This window comes from Protopterus annectens, chromosome 1.part1, assembly GCF_019279795.1.
Source record: "Protopterus annectens isolate FY-2018-M chromosome 1.part1, PAN1.0, whole genome shotgun sequence".
Classification (NCBI taxonomy): domain Eukaryota; kingdom Metazoa; phylum Chordata; order Ceratodontiformes; family Protopteridae; genus Protopterus; species Protopterus annectens.
Window position 1 is genome coordinate 859,015,732 of NC_056726.1, and position 18,957 is coordinate 859,034,688.

The 18,957-nt window shown below is 38.3% G+C and overlaps 1 protein-coding gene across 12 annotated transcripts in view; it reads right to left on the reverse strand.

The window, feature by feature from the left end:
• The window catches only part of LOC122807764 (CUGBP Elav-like family member 4), a 2,333,978-nt gene extending 2,332,384 nt beyond the window's left edge, over nt 1-1,594 (reverse strand). For 9 of the 12 annotated variants that reach the window (XM_044078838.1, XM_044078856.1, XM_044078827.1 and 6 more), the window contains exon 1: nt 1,547-1,590. The gene's annotated coding sequence lies outside the window, so the exon portion shown is untranslated. Of the gene's footprint in view, nt 1-1,543 lie in introns of all 12 variants that reach the window. The other 3 variants (XM_044078787.1, XM_044078803.1, XM_044078819.1) reach the window with 3 other exon arrangements.
• Nucleotides 1,595-18,957: the final 17,363 nt, after the last annotated feature.

Sequence of the window (18,957 nt, forward strand, 5' to 3'; positions counted from 1 at the left end):
TATTTTGTTGTTCCTAAAGAACATCAGATGTGCTATTGTTTAGAAATCAGACTCTAAAATACAAATTGGGTATAAAAAGCCTGATTTTAAAATTCAGTATTTGTAAAGCAGGCATGGGACAGGGTCTGCAAACAATAAATGATGAAAGAAAGGCTATATTGTCTAAAGGAACCCTCAGTATTGTCTGCAGTTGTGTCATCCCTGTTTCACTTTCTTGGAGCATCACAGCATTGAAAGAAAACGGATAAACATATTAAAACATAATTATTCACATATGCATATAGTACATCTGTCTACCAATTCATTGCTGTATTTTACTAACATATGTCCTAACAAAAAAATTGCACCCACATAGACTTTACTTACATCAACTACCAACAACAAACTGCAATCACTCTCAAGCATTATTCTAACTTATTAGAAGACCTTGTTCTAAAATAACATATGTCTTCATTGCACTCATTGAATTACTAGTATATCTACAATAAGCAAGTCAGCACTTATTTTAGTGGATTCAAAAACAAATGATTTACCACATAGTGATAAATCCAACAGAAGCAAAAAAAAAAAAAAAAAATACAGCATCTTAGACCTGAGATCTTATCTTATAAAATTCCAATCTAAATTCATTGCAATCCTAAAATGCAGAAACTAAGCAACAAAGCCAGAGCAAAACCATGTACCATTTCTTCATAGTGGAGAAACCATATACAGCATACATTACCCAATATCCTAGGTAAACACTTGGCTTATTAGTACTCTAGCTGGCAATTGTTTAAAGACAGCTTGTCTGAGCATATTTCTTTCAATAATATTTCCTAAGCACAAGATGGAACAAATACTGCACTGCTTGATAAGTACAAACTGGAAGTAACTATAGCTCAGAGAAACTACCTCGTTACCTTTTGACCCTTACACCAATAATCAAGTTTACCAAGAAGTGAAACAATGGTGGACCTTGCCCAAGTATAAATGGTTGGAATGGTTGATATTGATGGTGTTACAGCCCAGTAGCTGTTTACTTGCCACAGCACTGAGTTTTGATTCATTCCGTCTTTACTGAAATGAGATTCACAAATCATTTGAAAAAGGTATCTTTAAACAAATATATCATAATCTGCAACATTCTCGGAAGATATAGAAAACCTTAAGCAGACAAATAACACCAGCTATCAAATATTCTGACAATCATGATTTAAGTTGCTTCAAACATTAAATTCTGTTTAGATAAAACTTATGAGCTTATGATTAAATACAATGGCAAACAATTATTCTTTATATCCAAGCTGAATGAAATCACACTTCATTCTTCATTTCTTATATAAAGGCAGTTTTAACACCTACATGCCTCATATAGCAGTCATTCAATAAAACAGTGACTTGACATCATGAAATACATTTTTTGAAGGAATATCTTAGTGGAAGAATGGATTTATTTAGCAGTAACCATATGTAGATCAACAAGGACATGATACACACAAAAAAAAAAAAAAAAAAAAAAAACTATGCACAGTGTTAAAGAGCTTGGAGCAATATAGACAACTACCTCCTCTGCTTTCACTGTCTGCTGGTTTCACCTGGATCGGTCTGTTCATCTGAAAGAAAAATAAATAAATCAATGCATTAATTACTAGATAGTTTTGCATGAAATGCACATTTTTGTCATTAATATTTAAAATAAATATGTAAATATGTTTTTGCATTTTCTAAGTTATTCTGAAAATAAAAGCAATGTCTTAATGTAATCCAGCCATAAACTCTTTTTCCTGTTTATGTACATGGGGTCAGGCTGTCACCTCAACAGTGACAATTATTCAGAACCAAGGTTTACCCTGCCAGTTGACCAGCCCTCTCTGTGCTGCTCTCCCACACCGCATACTCACACCTATGGTCAATTTAGAGTGCCTAATCCACCTACTGCATCTCCTTAAAATGTGGGAGAAAACTGGAGTATCTGGAGGAAACCCAAGCAAACACAGGGCAGACATACAGACTCCACACAGAGGGCACCCCAGCTAAGAACTGAGCCACAGATCCTCTTGCTATGAGACAACAACACTAACCACTGTGCCACCCATTTCCTAATGCAAGCTCTTGCAAAAATGCACCTGAATACATCTTCAGCTATCCAGCTGTTCACGAAGACAGGTCAAGAAACAAATAAGGTTGACAAAGCTGACATTATACACAGCCTGACCAACTGGTGGCAATTTCAGATGAGTGAGTTGCAAATTAAAAACAAACCAAGCAGATGTCTCCCACAGATAATTGATATCCCTGTCCCATTTCCATTGATATCATAAAACCTTGACATTATTATGGCAAAAGAATACAGTCATGTCATTCTAAAACAATACCAGAAATGTATATATCAAAATGCATTTCTGTGTACAACTAAATTGTAAATAAAACACCGTGCAAATGCCATCTGTAAATTTGTCATATAAACAAATTGAAATTAGATTTATAATGGAATCTACTGCAGATCTTCTGAAGAAAACCACTATATGGTAAGGGTATGCTGTTTATGAATGCATATTGAGATTTATATAAATAAATAAATTATGAATGTAATTGTTTCTGAAATTTACTACCAGCTGGGTACCTGAAGTCTAAAGAGATAGAAAATATTCAATCAAATAGTTTTAACTTACATGAATCAAATATGTAATAAAATTAGAAAATGTATTTAAAAAACTTTGCTCCTTGTGGTTACCTATGATGTAGCTAACATTTTATGGAGTCAGAATGGATATTAACTGGGGATATAATGAGAAAGCAGATATTTTCTCCTCTTCCACTTGCCCCACTGCATTAATATCTGAAACAAATAATACTCCTTTTTACATCTAATTTGGGTCTTCAGCACTCCATTACTAACACGACAACTTAAGAGTATGGTGTACAATACTGTATTCTTCACTCCTAGTATGACAAAGCTGACGTCTCTTTATATGAGTAGAATGACTGAAATGTAACACATAACTTCTGCAGATCCAGTTATGCATGGTTACAATGCAAACATATAAATGGGACAAGCGATACATCAAATGAGGAATCTACTGGATTGTTGTTTTATAGCCCACCACTAAAGCACGGCTTTGAAATTAATAACAATCTGTAATACATTTTTCCATCTGTACTTTTTATTGCTTAATCTTATCACCAGCTCACAAAGTCTTATTTACATATTGCAGTGTAACTTGATAATTTAAATAGCTCTGATTTATAACAGAATGTTTAATGAGAACCAGACAACATCACAGTTGCAAACTTTATTTCATTCACATCTGTGATAAGAACTTTTGTCTGAATGGGAAATGGTAGATTTTCTAAAAATGATTGCCATTAAGAATAAGTCGTATGCTTTTCCACAGTTGTTTGTTGTGAAATAAATCACATTCATTTTGTATTCTTCTTTAATGCCTAAGGAGAATAATAGTGTGGTTGATCTACAAAGGTATATATCCCTAACAGTGATAGTCTTTTTTGGTAATGACGGGCTGACTGTATTCAATGTGACTTACTCTGCAGATAAAAGTGACCATCAGAAGACATAAAAGGAACTGTCCTTTTTTGGTATGGTTAAAGTAACTTTGATGGACTAAAGTGAAAAAAAGGAAGTACTGCTTTTCAGCCAATAATCTCAGGCACTTACTCTTTTGCAAGCTCTCCCCATCAACCTTAAAGAAATCAGCATTTATTCCAAATTCGGAGTGCGACTCAGAAAAAACTTCTTCATCCAAGCCAAACATTAACACAGAGCATATCACCTAACACACTGTCCTTATCTCCTTTCAAAGTCTCTTTTCCTCTCTCAAGATTTATTGAAGGTTGACTCACTTTAGACACTAATGCAGACAGTGTAAAGTGCACTCTGCTTAATTGTACATTGCACTGCGCTTGCTCACTGCAATGCATATATCCATTTTTTTTTGTGTAACTAGTCTGTTGCTGCTTGCATTTCTGTAATTTTTGTTTGTGAAATATTTTTTATTTCACCTGAGCTGAGCCTGAAATTGGTTACTATTGGTCTGCGCAGTGCCCCAGTAAAGACATTTAAATAAATACGTGACTACATGAATGCAGCGATAATGAAAAATCGAGGATATAACTGGCTAATTCTAAATGTTTGGTAGTTGTTCAGTGAAAGCAAATAAGCTGTCATTGATATAACAGCAATAAGGCTTTAGAGCAGCATCCTGACTGACCATCATCACAAACATGTTGATGATCATCCTCAATCCGCCTTTTCTCCATTTTCTTCATGGGGTCACAGTGCTGCTACTGCTCTAAATTCAGTGCCAGTCTCCTTCTTTCTTTGAGTCATGTCTGACTGTAACAGCTTTTCTCTCATATACACTGTGCAACTCTTTCCTGGATATCCTTGCTTCCTCTTGCCTTCTTCCTAAATCTTCCTTACCAAATAGCCTTCTAATTTATTGGGCATAGGCTCAGACCATCATAATCTGTTCTGTTTGGCCTTCTCTGTAAATAGAACTACTTGGGCTTCTGCTCTGTTGTTCTCATTTCTTTGTCTGTCCCACAGTGTGGATCCTACTACTCATATCAGGCACTTCGTTTTCATCACCTCTAACTTCCTCAGCTGCTCTACCTTCACTGCCTAGGTTTGTGTGCCATAGAGAAGTACTGCTTGCATCACTGTATTAGACACCTCATTTTTCAGCTTATTTGATACTCTTTTGTCACACAATGCCTCTAACAATCTGCACTAGTTGGCTACAGCCCCTCTGATCATAACTTTGTCTCTCCATTCAGAGTTCCTTTCTTCTGAACTATCCCTTCCAGATATTTAAAGTTGTTTAACTGGTCCACTGCTTTCCATTCTATTACAATCTTTTAGCTTTTTCTGATTTATCCCATTTACTGCCATGAGCCCTGTCTGTATTCAATTTCATAATAATAGTAATATTCATTTGTTAACTAGGTAGGCTCATTTGACACACACAGTCCCTTTTCAGGGGCACCCAGGAGCAAAATTTTCTTAAAGTAACTTGCTCAAGGTCATGAAGTAGGAAAATGTTGGCTATAGGAATCATACCAGCACCACAGGAATTGCAATTCACAGCTTTAACCCTCAGCACCGATTGCCAGATTCATCCCACATGCCTGCAGGTTTGCATTCCATTCTATTATCATTTGCTGAAGTTCCTGTCCAGAATCTAATTGAAATGCTACATTGTATGCAACTTTGTTGATTCATCCCCTCTATCCTGTTTGCTAATGAAGTCTACTAATAGTATAGACAGCACCCTGATAAACTCCCACTACCAGTGGATCTCCTACATGAGTCCGGATGCTTCCTTACTTGTGTCACTAGGTTCTTTCAAATTGCCTACACTAACTCAACCAGACCTCTCAACCAATTGGGGACAAATTTCAACAGAATCAGGGACAAGTCAAGCAAAAATCAGGGACAATCAGGGACACTTTTAAAATATTAGTGCTATTAACTTGAAACATTGACAGAATCAGAGCATATGAATTAATACATATTTTCTGAAGTAAAAGAAGTTTATAACTCTTAATTATTGTTATTATTCATTAAGTGTAATTCACCACCTTTCCTCCAAAAGTCACTAGTTTTAGGAAGGATTAAGAGGGACAGAGTTAAAATTTGAGTCAAAATCAGGGACGTCCCTGAAAATCAGGGACAGTTGAGAGGTATGAAATCAACTAATGTTTCTCTGACATTGAACTATCATAGGAGTGCCAAATTACCTTTCTGGGGACTTTGTAATTTGTTTTCTACAAGTCTATCTTTTCTCCACAATCTGCCTCACTGTGAACATAAGGTCTGTGTTGCTGCATCTTGATCTGAATCCCAGTTGCTCATTTCCCATTGTACTATTCAACACAGAAAAATACTGCCGGAGTATCACTTCAGAGAGTTAGAGGATGCTTGAAATATAAAGCAGCTTTATATATTTTATGATGTCTGAAATTTCCAAAGCATTGCCAGATCTCAGAGGTTTGCCACAGAGATCTAAAACAGATGGCAATGTACTGTTCATTACACAGCTCTATTCAGAAAAAGGTAACGGTCCTTATAAGACCCTTTTTAGCCATGATCCTGTCCTTGCCTCACAACAGACAATGGTATTTGTAACAGGAGTCAATATCTGAAGCATGATGCCATGCCCAAAAGTAGGTGAACTTCACCTTGAATTATATATATATATATATATATATATATATATATATATCCATCTATATCTATATCTCTAGCTATATCTATACTTATAGTGGCACACACACACACACATATACATATATACACACACACACACACATATTAGACATATGTGTTTATTTGTGTAAAAAAGCTTTTTTTCAACCTGCTTTAAACTACACATATTGTACAAAGCATTACTACATATTCTATCGCAGCATCATATGTCGCAGTCTGAAACATAATTTCACAGAAACTCAACTAGATCATCATTTTTCAAATGATAAGGCCAGTATCCCTGATATGACTCAAGCCTGTTCAGTGTAGGTGAAAGCAAGTCTATAATAATATGGGTGAGGTAAGGAGGTACTGCCAGCATAGCTAGCTAAAATTTTGTAAATAATTATACATCATTTGTGAATATCAAACAAAATTATACAAGATGCTTTTGTTACAAATGTATTAGAACTGTATGTCACTTGTATATCAAACTGCAGATTTGTGTTGAAACGGTATTTGTAAACTGCTTGTGCTTAAAATGTATCCACAGTGTGCCCTACTGAAAGAAAACAAAAATGTACATGCACTATGGCAACTGTTTAAATGTATATATTAACAGAGGAAACAGAAGGGTTAACCTCAGTGCAGAAAACTTTAAAAAAATCTGAAATTAAATGACTTTATAGGCTGTGCCATAGAGATTCTTCAGTGCAGATAGAGACACAAAGTCTGTACTAGAAAGCTTTCTGTATCATCATAGGGGTGAACTAATTGCTACTTTGGAAGCATAAAGGAATGCCATTGTTTTCCAGCAGCTGCCAAAGAGCTGAGCAAAAGCCCTTGTCTGTATATTTTTACAGGTAGATGCTAAATACTGCCAGCTGGCAGCAGTGGGGGGGTTACATGAGAACTAGAAGTTAGATGACCAGAAATGATGTCATTCTGCAAGCAGTAATATTTTAGATATTATTTTGAGAAGTCTTTCAGTGAGCCAGAGCATTCGGTATTTTGTCTTGGACCGGAAAACAAGAATAACTATTCACCACACCATCTGCCTTGCTCTAAGTAAGTTATTAGGGTAAAGTACCTCTCTTAGATACAGTCAGGAATATAGTGAAGCTTAATCTATATTTTGGTTTTCTTTATTTGTGTTAGCCTGTACTGCAGTGTTATTTTAAATATTTCCTGTGGTTTGAACTCTGACGTCACTGTGAATATATATTTAGTATTGTCTTGTTCTTTTATTATTTATTATCTTTTATTATTTATTATTAAATATGTTTAAACCTTTCATTGTGGCTGATCTGTGTGCAGATGTTTAAGTTTTGAAAGTACTTGCATTTTTATTTGGTGACACTGTGTGAGCCACTCCTAATAGCCATGCTCCTGGTCAAATTACCATTTGTATTAATATTAATATTACAAGTAAGATCGGACACCCTTTGTTAAGGACACTAAAGTAGCTGATAAGGAGTGACTGCTGACAGTTGTAACTACCTTATAGTCTAGGCAGAAGGGGGCATAGCTAGTAAACCTGTGCCAGCCTTTCCCAGGTGTGAGTGTGTGTAAATCAAACCTCAAAGAGTGTGTGTGTGTGTGTGTGTGTGTGTGTGTGTGTGTGTGTGTGTGTGTGTGTGTGTGTGTGTGTGTGTGAGTGTGTGTCAGCTACTTGGGCAGGGACATGAAGCACTGGTTGGACAGAGAGGGTGCTGGAGGTCTTGGCTTGGTTACTCATCTGAGATCTCAACTCTATACCTGTGCCAATGAGGAGTCTTACTGGGGATTTGGGTAAAGAGGGAGAAACCTGCCCCAGATTGACTGTGATCTCTGTGTGCTCTTAAGGGAAATTGCACTTGATGCCAACAGCTGCATTTGGAAATACTGTGTGTGTACCTGTTATCCTCCCGGTGAACATCCCCACACAGTACTGGCATGTGTGTGTGTGTGTGTGTGTGTGTGTGTGTGTGTGTGTGTGTGTGTGTGTGTGTGTGTGTGTGTGTGCATGTGTGCATTTTAGGGATCATTATTGCGTGTTTTATGTGTGTGTGTAAACTGTGCATCTGTTTTAACATATCATATATATATATATATATATATATACTTGCATGTTTGTATGTGTATGTGTGCATGTATGTGTGTACGCTCGAGCATGTGTCTATGTCTGTCTTAATGTGCATGTGTGTATATTTGTGTGTGTTTGTATGTGTACTGTGTGTCTATTTTAGTGTATGTGTTTGTGTGTCTGTTTTAGTGTGTGTATGCTTGAGCATGCGTGCACGTGCAAGCGTGTGCATGACTGTATGTATGTAGATGAATGTGTTTGCGTGTGTCGATCTATGTGGGCATATGTAATATTAACAGGTTCCCTGATCTCCAGTCTATGTAAATGCTGTCTTTGCATGTCTTTTCAATGTCAGTATGAGTTTTCTCTGCATTCAGATTTCTATCCCAGGTATGCTGACTAATTAACGTTGTAAACATATTTTTATCCTTGCCCTCATAGTCCTGTTTTTGGTTGAAAACAGTACAAGACACACTAGTTTGCTTAAACATTAACAAATAAATAATCTTATGATGCTTAGTCAAGGCTCAGTAATATTACTGACATCTGAGAGAGGATTAATGTCACAGAGACTGAGTAATTTTTACAAAATTCATAGCAACAAAATGTGTACACTAAATATCAGAGATCTCATTGTGTACTGTAGTAAACCTCAGTGCCTGCCAGTCACTTTCAAAGATGGGTAATAAATTCTGTTCTGCGTTATTGTACTGAAAAAAAAATTCTGGTGTTCCACACCAAACTATACATTTCCATCTCAAAGAAAACATGTGTATATCATGTACATTGTTGTGTTTTTTAATGCAATCCTTTAATGCTATCAAACAATCACAGCTTCTTCAGAATTTGACTCTATTATATAGATGCCAGGCTTTATAAAACCCATCCACTGAAATGATTTAATTCATGGAAAATGCAGCAACACTACAAATCAATGCTTGCCATTACATATTTCATTCTGAAGTCAATAGTGAATTATGACTGTAAAATAACAAAGACACATGTGCATTTACTGCTTATCACAAAAGCAAAGAATATGGCTAACGCATTTTAGACTGACAGTGATTTACCCAGATTCTATAATCCACTGTTGCCATGGCAGCATTGAATTACTAGGACAGAAATATATATGCTTACAGAACAGGAGAAACTATTTTCCTTTGCAGATGAAATTTCCATAGATAGCGTTCTTATTTATTTCTTTATTGTTTAGTTTCACTTCTTTGTGACAATAACGGTAATTTTATTTCTTTACATCTGCCACCGAAGCACTGCTCAAGATTTTATGCATGCACGGCTCTAAAATAAATGCAAAGATGTAAAACAATTTTCAAAGCTTATCTCACTTCAAAGATCACACACTATGAAAGCAACCCAGGCAGAGGGACCAATTTGACAACATTTAATGTAAGAGAGGCTCCATTTCAGCATATACCCTTCACGTATCCTGAAGCAACTACAGAAAGTGCAACATCATTTTTCATGTCCAATTACAGAAACACTACTACCTTTGTTAATATCATGTGCAGACACTGCTGTCAGGAACTGCTTGAGTTACATGCACTCTGCCAAATTGCGACACCGCGTTTTTCTCTCTTCTCTGTAGAAACGACATTTCATTATAGTATGTTGTATACCTTGTTTCCACCTGGTGCAATTCTTGTTTCAGAAGTTAGATAAGAGGCAGATGTTAAAGAGGACAGCTAAGAAAGATTTATTTTTTATCACATTAATTGGAAAGTTAATGATCAGAATATCATGGAAAAATTAATCCTATGTTAAAGCCGTTTATACAATTTTCATTACTCTTTAAAACAAATATTTTTGGAATTATTAATCCTACACATTTTGGCTTTAACTGTTTCTAGCATGCTGGACTTCACCGCTACTTGTATAGCTGCTAGTCATTTACTGTTTTTTCAATATCAAGACATCCTGAACGAATAAAGGAGGTACATTTTCAGAATCTTTATTTTAATCAAGGCTGTCCTATAGTATTTAAGAAATGGTACATACATTTCTAAATAAAATGTAAAAAGTTATAACTGATGTGCGTCTTCATGATGTTGTATTTGCAGTGCTTAAAATAACAAAAATGATTTATATCTGTCAAAATATACACCATTTTCATTATAATACTGAGCTTCCTATTATATGCTACCTGTAATACTTTGAAAGGAATTAACAGGAAGTGAATACATAAATGCTTTTCATACAAATCTTTACTATCCTGGTATGGCTTGGGTAAGGACATGGCAGTCTACAGTCACACATGCTTCCCATTAAGGGAATATTTCTTTGGCTTAACAACTCCCTGACCTTTATAAATCAAAGCAAACACTTTCCTTAGGGCTTCTCAGAGCAGTTGGCAACAGTGATAACTGTTGATATTTTTTCATGTGAGGCAACTGATTTTGCCTAGTATCCCATTACCGTGTTGTCTCATGATGGGTAGTAGATGCATTCAATTTAGTAGAAGCAGCAAACGTTCCCATTGTAATTCATATCACTTAGGCCCTTTAATGGATTTGAGAACTAAAATGATGTCTGAGAACACAAAAAAATGCATCACCATGGTCCATATGTCATAGCATTCTTTTACATAACTTCACTATCTTTTTTTCATGGATCTCCTAGAAAGTGTGTGCATGATTATGTTCATATGTGATCTTTTGTGTGTGTGTATTTTAAAAATAAAGTAAAATGCAAAAAAAAAAAAAAAAATATATATAAATATTTATATATATATATATATATATATATATATATATATATATACACACACACACACACACACACACACACACATATATATATATATATATATATATATATATATATATATATATATATATATATATATTTATATAGATAAACATCAGCATTCAACAAACTGGGAACCACCTCTCTTTGACCAACAATGCATTCTCATTCCTTGCACACACACACATACACACACACACACACACACACACACACACACACACACACACACACACACACACACACGTGACTTACTCCCCAAATTAAGAAGACTTTTATTTAGTTCAAATTTAGTGAAAACTATTTCCTCATCTATTACATTATATACAACACCTCTGACTCTGTGTCTTAGTCTCTATAGTTATCTTATTCACTATAATCGTACTACAACGACTTCATGGAAAACTGCAGCATATAGGTCCTCTGTACTTCACTGCCTTTGGAGATGGGAACTTTTCATACACATATCTGTACACAATGTGCATGACTTTCATTTTTAAACTCTACAGCTCTCCAAAAACTGAATCCTGACTCTGTATTAAAATGCACTGCTACGGTTTCTTCTTCTGCTATAATTCCTGGGCTGTAACTGAAATGGGACCAGTGTAGATAAGTCCATTATCCCCTCCCACACACATACACATATCTATCTATATCTATCTCTATCTTTCTGTATACATTCATATATATTCATACATATATAGATATACATACATACCCATGCATATACATATACATATACATATACTTATACATATACATAGATATACATAAAGAAAACCCTAACAAGTAAATAATTCAATACAGTCACAAGACAGGCAATCAGATAAAGGAAACTAGCAGTCTGAGATACATCAGCAGCAGTTGAAATAATGGTCAGTAAGCAGAGCCTTGGATCACAGAGGAGACTCTCCTACAGGTGGTCACATCTGACATGAATGAGCTTGTAACTCGTTAACCACTGCTGAATTTGTTTCAATTCATGGATTCTTGTTTACTCATGAGAAAGCAGTTGTAGTGCAAGTGAAACAACCTACAACCAGGATGCAGGAGGTGCTGTTGACCTACACAAATGCTTATTTTAAACTTTCTCGCTGCTTTGAAGCTTCATCCAGTTGCCATTGTCAAGTTATAGCTTCAAGCAATAGTTAGTCTGGGAGTAGCAGACAACCAGAGAAGCACAACGTAACAAAACATTTCAGTCAATGTGGTACAGCGGTACACTTGGAATTAAATTAATAAAGGATAGGCTTACAAGGAAAGTCAGAGTGTACAGGAAGAGGAGGATGTTTATGCATTGGTTGCCTAAACAGCTACAGCACAGAGTGTTTCATAATGCTGGAGACAGAAAAGAAAACTAAGAACCTTGAATTATTGTAGCAGAAATGATGTTTAGGGATAGTGGTAAGAGGAAGCAGGAACCAAATAAAAAAAAAAGTGAAGGAATAATAGTATGAAGAAGCAATACAACTGTTAACCTGCTAGTGAAGAGCAGAAAACAGGCTATGGAGATAACAAAGGCAACCTGCTTAGGTTCATAGGTTCATAGGTTCGTACTAGGCTATCTGCCCTAGGGCATTTATAAGCCTAGCCAGAGTGTGTGTGGCTTTCACCACCCCTTAGGATGAGAATACTACGCCCTTTTAGGGTTTAGTTTACTGTGCTTCTGTCTAGTAGTGACACAGAGATGACCCCCGGGGTAAACCTACGATCTCCCATCCACTCGTCGAGATTTCTCTTGAATAGAGTCATTGAGGGGCTCTGCCTAACATGGACTGGGATTCTGTTCCAGAGTGTAGGGAGCCTCTGGGTTATGAATCTGTCCCTCCAGCACGTCCTATTTATTTCTGTGTTGAGGTTTAAGTCTCTTGTTCTCGTGGCTCTGATGGATTTGGATTTTCTGAGGTGGAGCATGTCCATTAATTCCGGATTGGACATGACCTTGTACGTCAGGCACAGATCACCTCTGAGTAGGCGGTATGCGACTGAATAGAGCTGGAGTTTTTTCAGTCGGGCAGCATATGACATATGTTTAAGACCCTTTATCCTCTTGGTGAGGAACTTTTGGGGTCTTTCCAACTGCTGCAGGTGTCGGGTGAGATACATCCCAAATGGGGCATTGTACTCAATCATTGGCCTGATAAGAGAAGAGTACAGGGGCACGATGACCTCTCTTGATCTAGATGTGAAACCCTTCATGATAAGGTGGGCAATATAGAAGGTCTTCCTAACCACTTTGGCAATGTGAGTGTCAAATGAGAGGTTACTGTCAACCTGGGTCCCTAGGTCCCTGATTCCCTCTTCCTTACTTAATGGATTACCACCTATGTGGTAATATGTGGGTACCTTGTTTTTCCCAAAGGGTATGACTACACATTTTTTGGCGTTCAGCTTAAGGCCATGGCTCTGGCACCAATTATCCGTTTCTATGAGGCCTCTCTGAAGGATGTTTGTGTCTGCTGGAATATCAGTTATGGCGCCCAGTTTGCAGTCATCTGCGAACTTTGTCAGCCACAATCCTCCTATGTTTGCCTGTACCTCGGAAAAATAAATGCCGAACAAGAGGGGTCCCAGGACTGAGCCCTGTGGGACACCGCTTGTGACTGGCGTAGAGTCTGACATAGCTCTAGCAACTCTGACCCTGTGGGTTCTGTCCTTGAGCCAGTTTGCAGCCCATCTTGTGACATATGGGTTTACATTTAAGCTGGTGAGTTTGTCTATGATGCCCAAGTGGGGTATTGTGTCAAAGGCTTTTGCAAGGTCAAGGTAGGCTGTGTGAACTGCCTTACCCTCATCAATGGCCTTAGTGACTGTTTCAAAAAAGTCGACCAAGTTTAAAAGGCAGGATCTGCCCTTGACAAAGCCATATTGGGTAGGATCCAATGTCTGTAGGTCCCCAATGTCTTTGTTTATGAATTCCATAATGATCCTCTCCATAGCTTTGCAGACCAGGCTCGTCAAGCTTATGGGGCGGTAATTTCTAGGGTCCGTAGAAGCACCGCCTTTGTGAAGTGGGACCACTGTTGCTGTACGCCACTCTTTGGAGTGCATTATCCTGTAGTAAGGCTAAGATTAAACAGCAGCCTTATGTGTGGGTTTAGTTCCTCTTGGAATTCATGTAGCACACAGCCCGGGACACCATCCAGTCCCATTGATGCTGTGTTTTTAGCTTTAGGGAGGACGGCTCTCACCTGGGCATCTGAGATGTTAGGGAGGCTACACAATGCTGGGATAGTTAATTCTCCTTTTGGGGGGGAGGAGAAATTTGCACTGAACCTGTCTGCCAGAATGTTGGCAATGTCAGTGGGTTCAGTGTATTTTGTGTCATTTTGGACTAACTCTGAGCATATCTGGGAGTTTCCACCCAGGTTTCTAACATAGCTAAAGAAGGCCTTGTGATTGTCTTTTGTGTCTTTTGCGATTTTTCTCTCAAAGTTGGCCTTGGATGATTTTATGAGTGATCGTACTTTTTTGCTAGTACTGATCAGAGATGCCTTCCCTTTTAGGGATTTTGCTCTGTCATGTAGTAGCTTCCTCCTCCTGTTGTAAAGTTTGTTCATGGCTGGGGTCCACCAGACTGGGCGCCTGCCTTTGGGGGAATGGGTCTTGGTTTTATTTGGGATTTCATGATCCATGCATTCTTGAAGGTGCCCATAGAAGGCATTTGCAAAGGATTCAGCAGTGTGGGTTGTGGTTTCCACTGGCCCAGGGGCCTTGAAGGATACCACTTCAGTCTTAAGAAGTGTGAAGTTTGCTTTTGAGAAGTTCTTCACTGTGGTCTTTTGTGCAGGGGGTGGGGGTGGGATGTGGATTTCCAGTGAGATTAATTTATGGTCTGATCTTACCAATGAGGGATATACTTCCGGTGTGGAGCATTTTGTCCCCATGTTTGTGATGATCAGGTCTAGTATATTGTCTCCTCTTGTGGGAATGGTGACTAGTTGTTCCATTGCATTTGAGTTTATGAATTCTAAGAACCTTTGGGCTAGGGTGTTGGGGCTTGATTAATGTTCCCAGTCTATGTTTGGGTAGTTGAAGTCTCCCAAAATGATGGTATTTGGAGAGACATTCATACTCTCCAGTGTCTTCAGGAAGGCTGTGTGTGGTTCCTGAGTTTGAGAGGGTGGACTGTAGCATGCTACAAACTGTAAGGCAGTTTTGCCTATGGTTAGTTGCACCTGGATAGTCTCCGATGCTTCGTGCATTGCCACTAACCTGGAGGTGTGGGTATCTTTGAGGAAAATGGATACTCCCCCTCCTTTTGTGGTTCGGTCCAAGTTTTGGGGCCGGAAAGCATGATATGAGGTAAAACCTAATAGTGCTGGGGTGCTCTCAGGAGCCTTGAACCAGGTTTCAGTCACTGCACAGACATCGATGTTCTCCATACTGAGGAGGGCTTCGAGGGCGTGCATCTTGAGGTTTAGACTTCTGGCACTGAGCAACATTACCCTTAGTTTTTTTCCACTTGTGTTTTCTAGGGAGGTAGGTTTGTCATTTGAGCCTTGCCTAAAAAAGGCACTATGGGGGTGGCAACAGCCTTGGCCAATATCCGGAAGCCCAGGGGTGACAGGTGCAAGCCATCCCTTGTGAAGCAGCGTGGCTTGTCAAGCATGTCATCCCAAGCAGACAGACATTGGATCCCCTTAGAATGACACCAGTAATTAAGCCAATTGTTAAAACTGATCATTTTGTCTTTGTACTGTGGCATCATTCTTGGTGAGGGTAAGATGCTGCTCAGGGTCAGGGTCATACCGGCCTGGGCTACATAATCAGAGAGCTCCTCTATGTCTCTTTTCATGTAGTCCAGGGAGGTACGTCTCAGGTCGTTCACACCGGCATGTACAATGACTGAGTCATATTTGTACTTGCTGTGGAGTGACCTGAGTGCTTCTGTTATGTGGCGGATTCTAGCTCCTGACAGGCAGCTTACTGTGACCTTTTCCTTGTTCAGTCTGGTGAGCAGGACATCATTGTGTCTGACTATGGAGTCACCTATTACAAGTGTATCTGGCATGGCCTTAAGGGCTGTGACTCTTTAGCACACTGACTTTGTGAACTATGTGTTGCATGTGCTATGTCTTGAGGTGGTGGTTGCTTGGGTGTCTGCTTTGGAGGCCTCTGTTGTTTTGGTAGTTTTTTAATCAGCGCCTCCGAGTATGTTTTTGTGTGTTTATGTGTTTGGTTTGCAGTTGTGATAGTTCTATGTGAGACTGGGTTTGTGGTGTGCGTGGTTACCTTCTCCTCCTGACTGTTCTTGCCAGTACTGAATTGAGAGAGCTCAGCCTCCAGTTTGGCTATATAGTTGCATCTCTCGCATATATTTGCATTTGTTGGGAGGAGGAGAGGGTTGTCTGTGTACATGACGCAATTGTAACATTGCCTCAAGATTCCCAGAATCACCAGCTGAACAGGAGAGGACGCCAGCAACTGACCCTTTGACATGCTAGAAATAGTGAAAAAGATTGCTGTGTAACTGAGTCAGAAAGGACCTATAGGGAAATGGGTACTCAACAGAATTTAGGTGAATGAAGTACTTTCTTTTTTTTAAGAGTGCTTTACCTGTGTAAAAAATGCTTTAGGAGCAAGTGCTGAGCTTTTCAGATAGAGTATAGGCTGTTTAGATTGCAAGTAGAACAGTTCTAAGGGAAAAATTGAAGAGCAGACTTGGCGGAGCCAGAAAAAGTTTAACCTTGTTTAACCAAGTTTAACCTTGTTTAACCGGCGCTGCGCTATGCAAAGCCGTGCAAACGCGGATTTTAAGCAGTGAACTACAAAAGAGCTAGGAATGGTCCCAAACAACCAATTACTACAGCTTCTTGTCCTGAGGTCGCTTCCCCCAAGGACAGGTAGGCTGCTCAAGGCTCCCCACTCCCACTGGTGAGCAAAGAAACTTCCTTCTATCCAAGTAAGGTAATGGACAACACAGGAACTACACCACAGCCCAGAATACAGCAATGCCTGTATACTGGTCTAAACTAGTCAAGAAAGGCAGGAAAACAAGGATTTTTTTTTGTTTTTTTTGTAGAAACACACAGAAAATGCAGAGACAGTGATAAATTAGTTACACAGGCTAGCACACTTTAGTGGGCAGCCTCCACAGTTAAATTAAACAAACAAACAAGCAAACTTTCGATTAAATTCAACTAAATGTAACTTTAAGTGCAGATTTTAAAATAAATGCAGTAATCAGTAAAAAAAACAGTTCAGGCTAGTTCAAAGTAAGCAACAGAAGCTATTTCCAGTGGAAAAAAAAGCAAAGATACTTAAATCCAGAAGGTAGTCGCTTTTTCGAGTTCTTTGCTGCTAGGACCACTCTGTAAACCCACGTGGAGCTTGTCTGAGCAGTATAGCCAGAAAAAAATGCCCAGAGGCGGATTTTAAGCAGTGAACTACAAAAGAGCTAGGAATGTTCCCAAACAACCAATTACTACAGCTTCTTGTGCTGAGGTCACTTCCCCCAAGGACAGGTAGGCTGCTCAAGGCTCCCCACTCCCACTGGTGAGCAAAGAAACTTCCTTCTATCCAAGTAAGGTAATGGACAACACAGGAACTACACCACAGCCCAGAATACAGCAATGCTCAGATGTTTCACAGAACTTCACTTCAAATGAAGGGAGCAGAGCTCTTCTCTAAAGCAATTCAAGTGCAACTTGGATAATTGGATGGGAAACCAGAAATTCATCGCTGATTTGGAACATATGTCTCAAATACAAACAGCTAACCTATAAATAGTTCATCTCCCAGGCCCATGCTTACACTTATCAAGGGTATCAAAACTTGTCACGGATTTGGGGTGCATGGCTAGGCATAAAAAGGCCTTTGTGGTCATTAGCCTAGTAAACACCTATGTACCTATGAACCTAAGTGAGCAGCAGGATAGAATACAGAATGATAACAAAACCTGGAGTGTTCACTAGCTTAAGGACAACAAGAATTTCCAAGGAAATTCCTAAGTAAGGTCAAAAATTAAATTGACCCAGAGTGCTGATAAAGCTGTATGACTACAGCAAATAGAAGAAGAAGCTCTCCAAAGTTAAAAAAATACTCACATTAAAAGATAATGTAGCTACATTTTTAATGAGGAACTGCATGTAAATCACCAAGTATTTGGGTCATTCAGAGGACAACAGCATGGGGGTTATGAGACGAACTAAACACAATAAACTACCAGTAGAGAACATGTTATTATTATTATTATTATTATTATTATTATTATTATTATTATTAATAATACTACTATTATTATTATTTAAAAATATGTACTCTCAATGGACACTCATCCCCTTTTCCAAGGCAAGCCAAAAACAAAGCTGTGTTAAGTGACATGCTGGGAGTCACACAGTAGACTCCTACGTCTGGTAGTTTTACCATTTGTTAAATGGGTACATGGCCTGCTTTATGGACTCTTTCAGACATAACCAATGCAGTAAACAATATTTAAAATAAATACAGCTGTTTCTGTTGGAACAATTCATTAATATAACTAATACCCTATTATATAAGCAGTAAGATTGTTATGCTGATATGATAATAAGTGTATAGCTTAAAAAGCATTGGCACTATCCTCTAGTGCAGCCACAGTATATTATAAACCTAAACACAGCATACATACTCACCTGTGTTAAGGTAAGTGGGGTGTGGCACCAACTAGTCATATATGTAAGAATGAAGTCTTCTTCAGATTCAAAGGGTTTGACATCAGCATCAGTGTGAATGGAAAGGTAATGTGATAAATGAAAGAAATCAGGTAACAGCAATCCTTTATGTGAAGGACAAGGTTAATAAGAAATGCAGAGGTAGAAACTTACCATCAAAGAGCATGATGCTTACAAATGGGGTATGACAAGCTGAGAGAAAACATGGGAAGGCATGTTGACTTAGGGTGGGGCTAAATGACTGAAAAGAGGAAAAGGGTATAATAATTTGGTCTTTTCCAGAG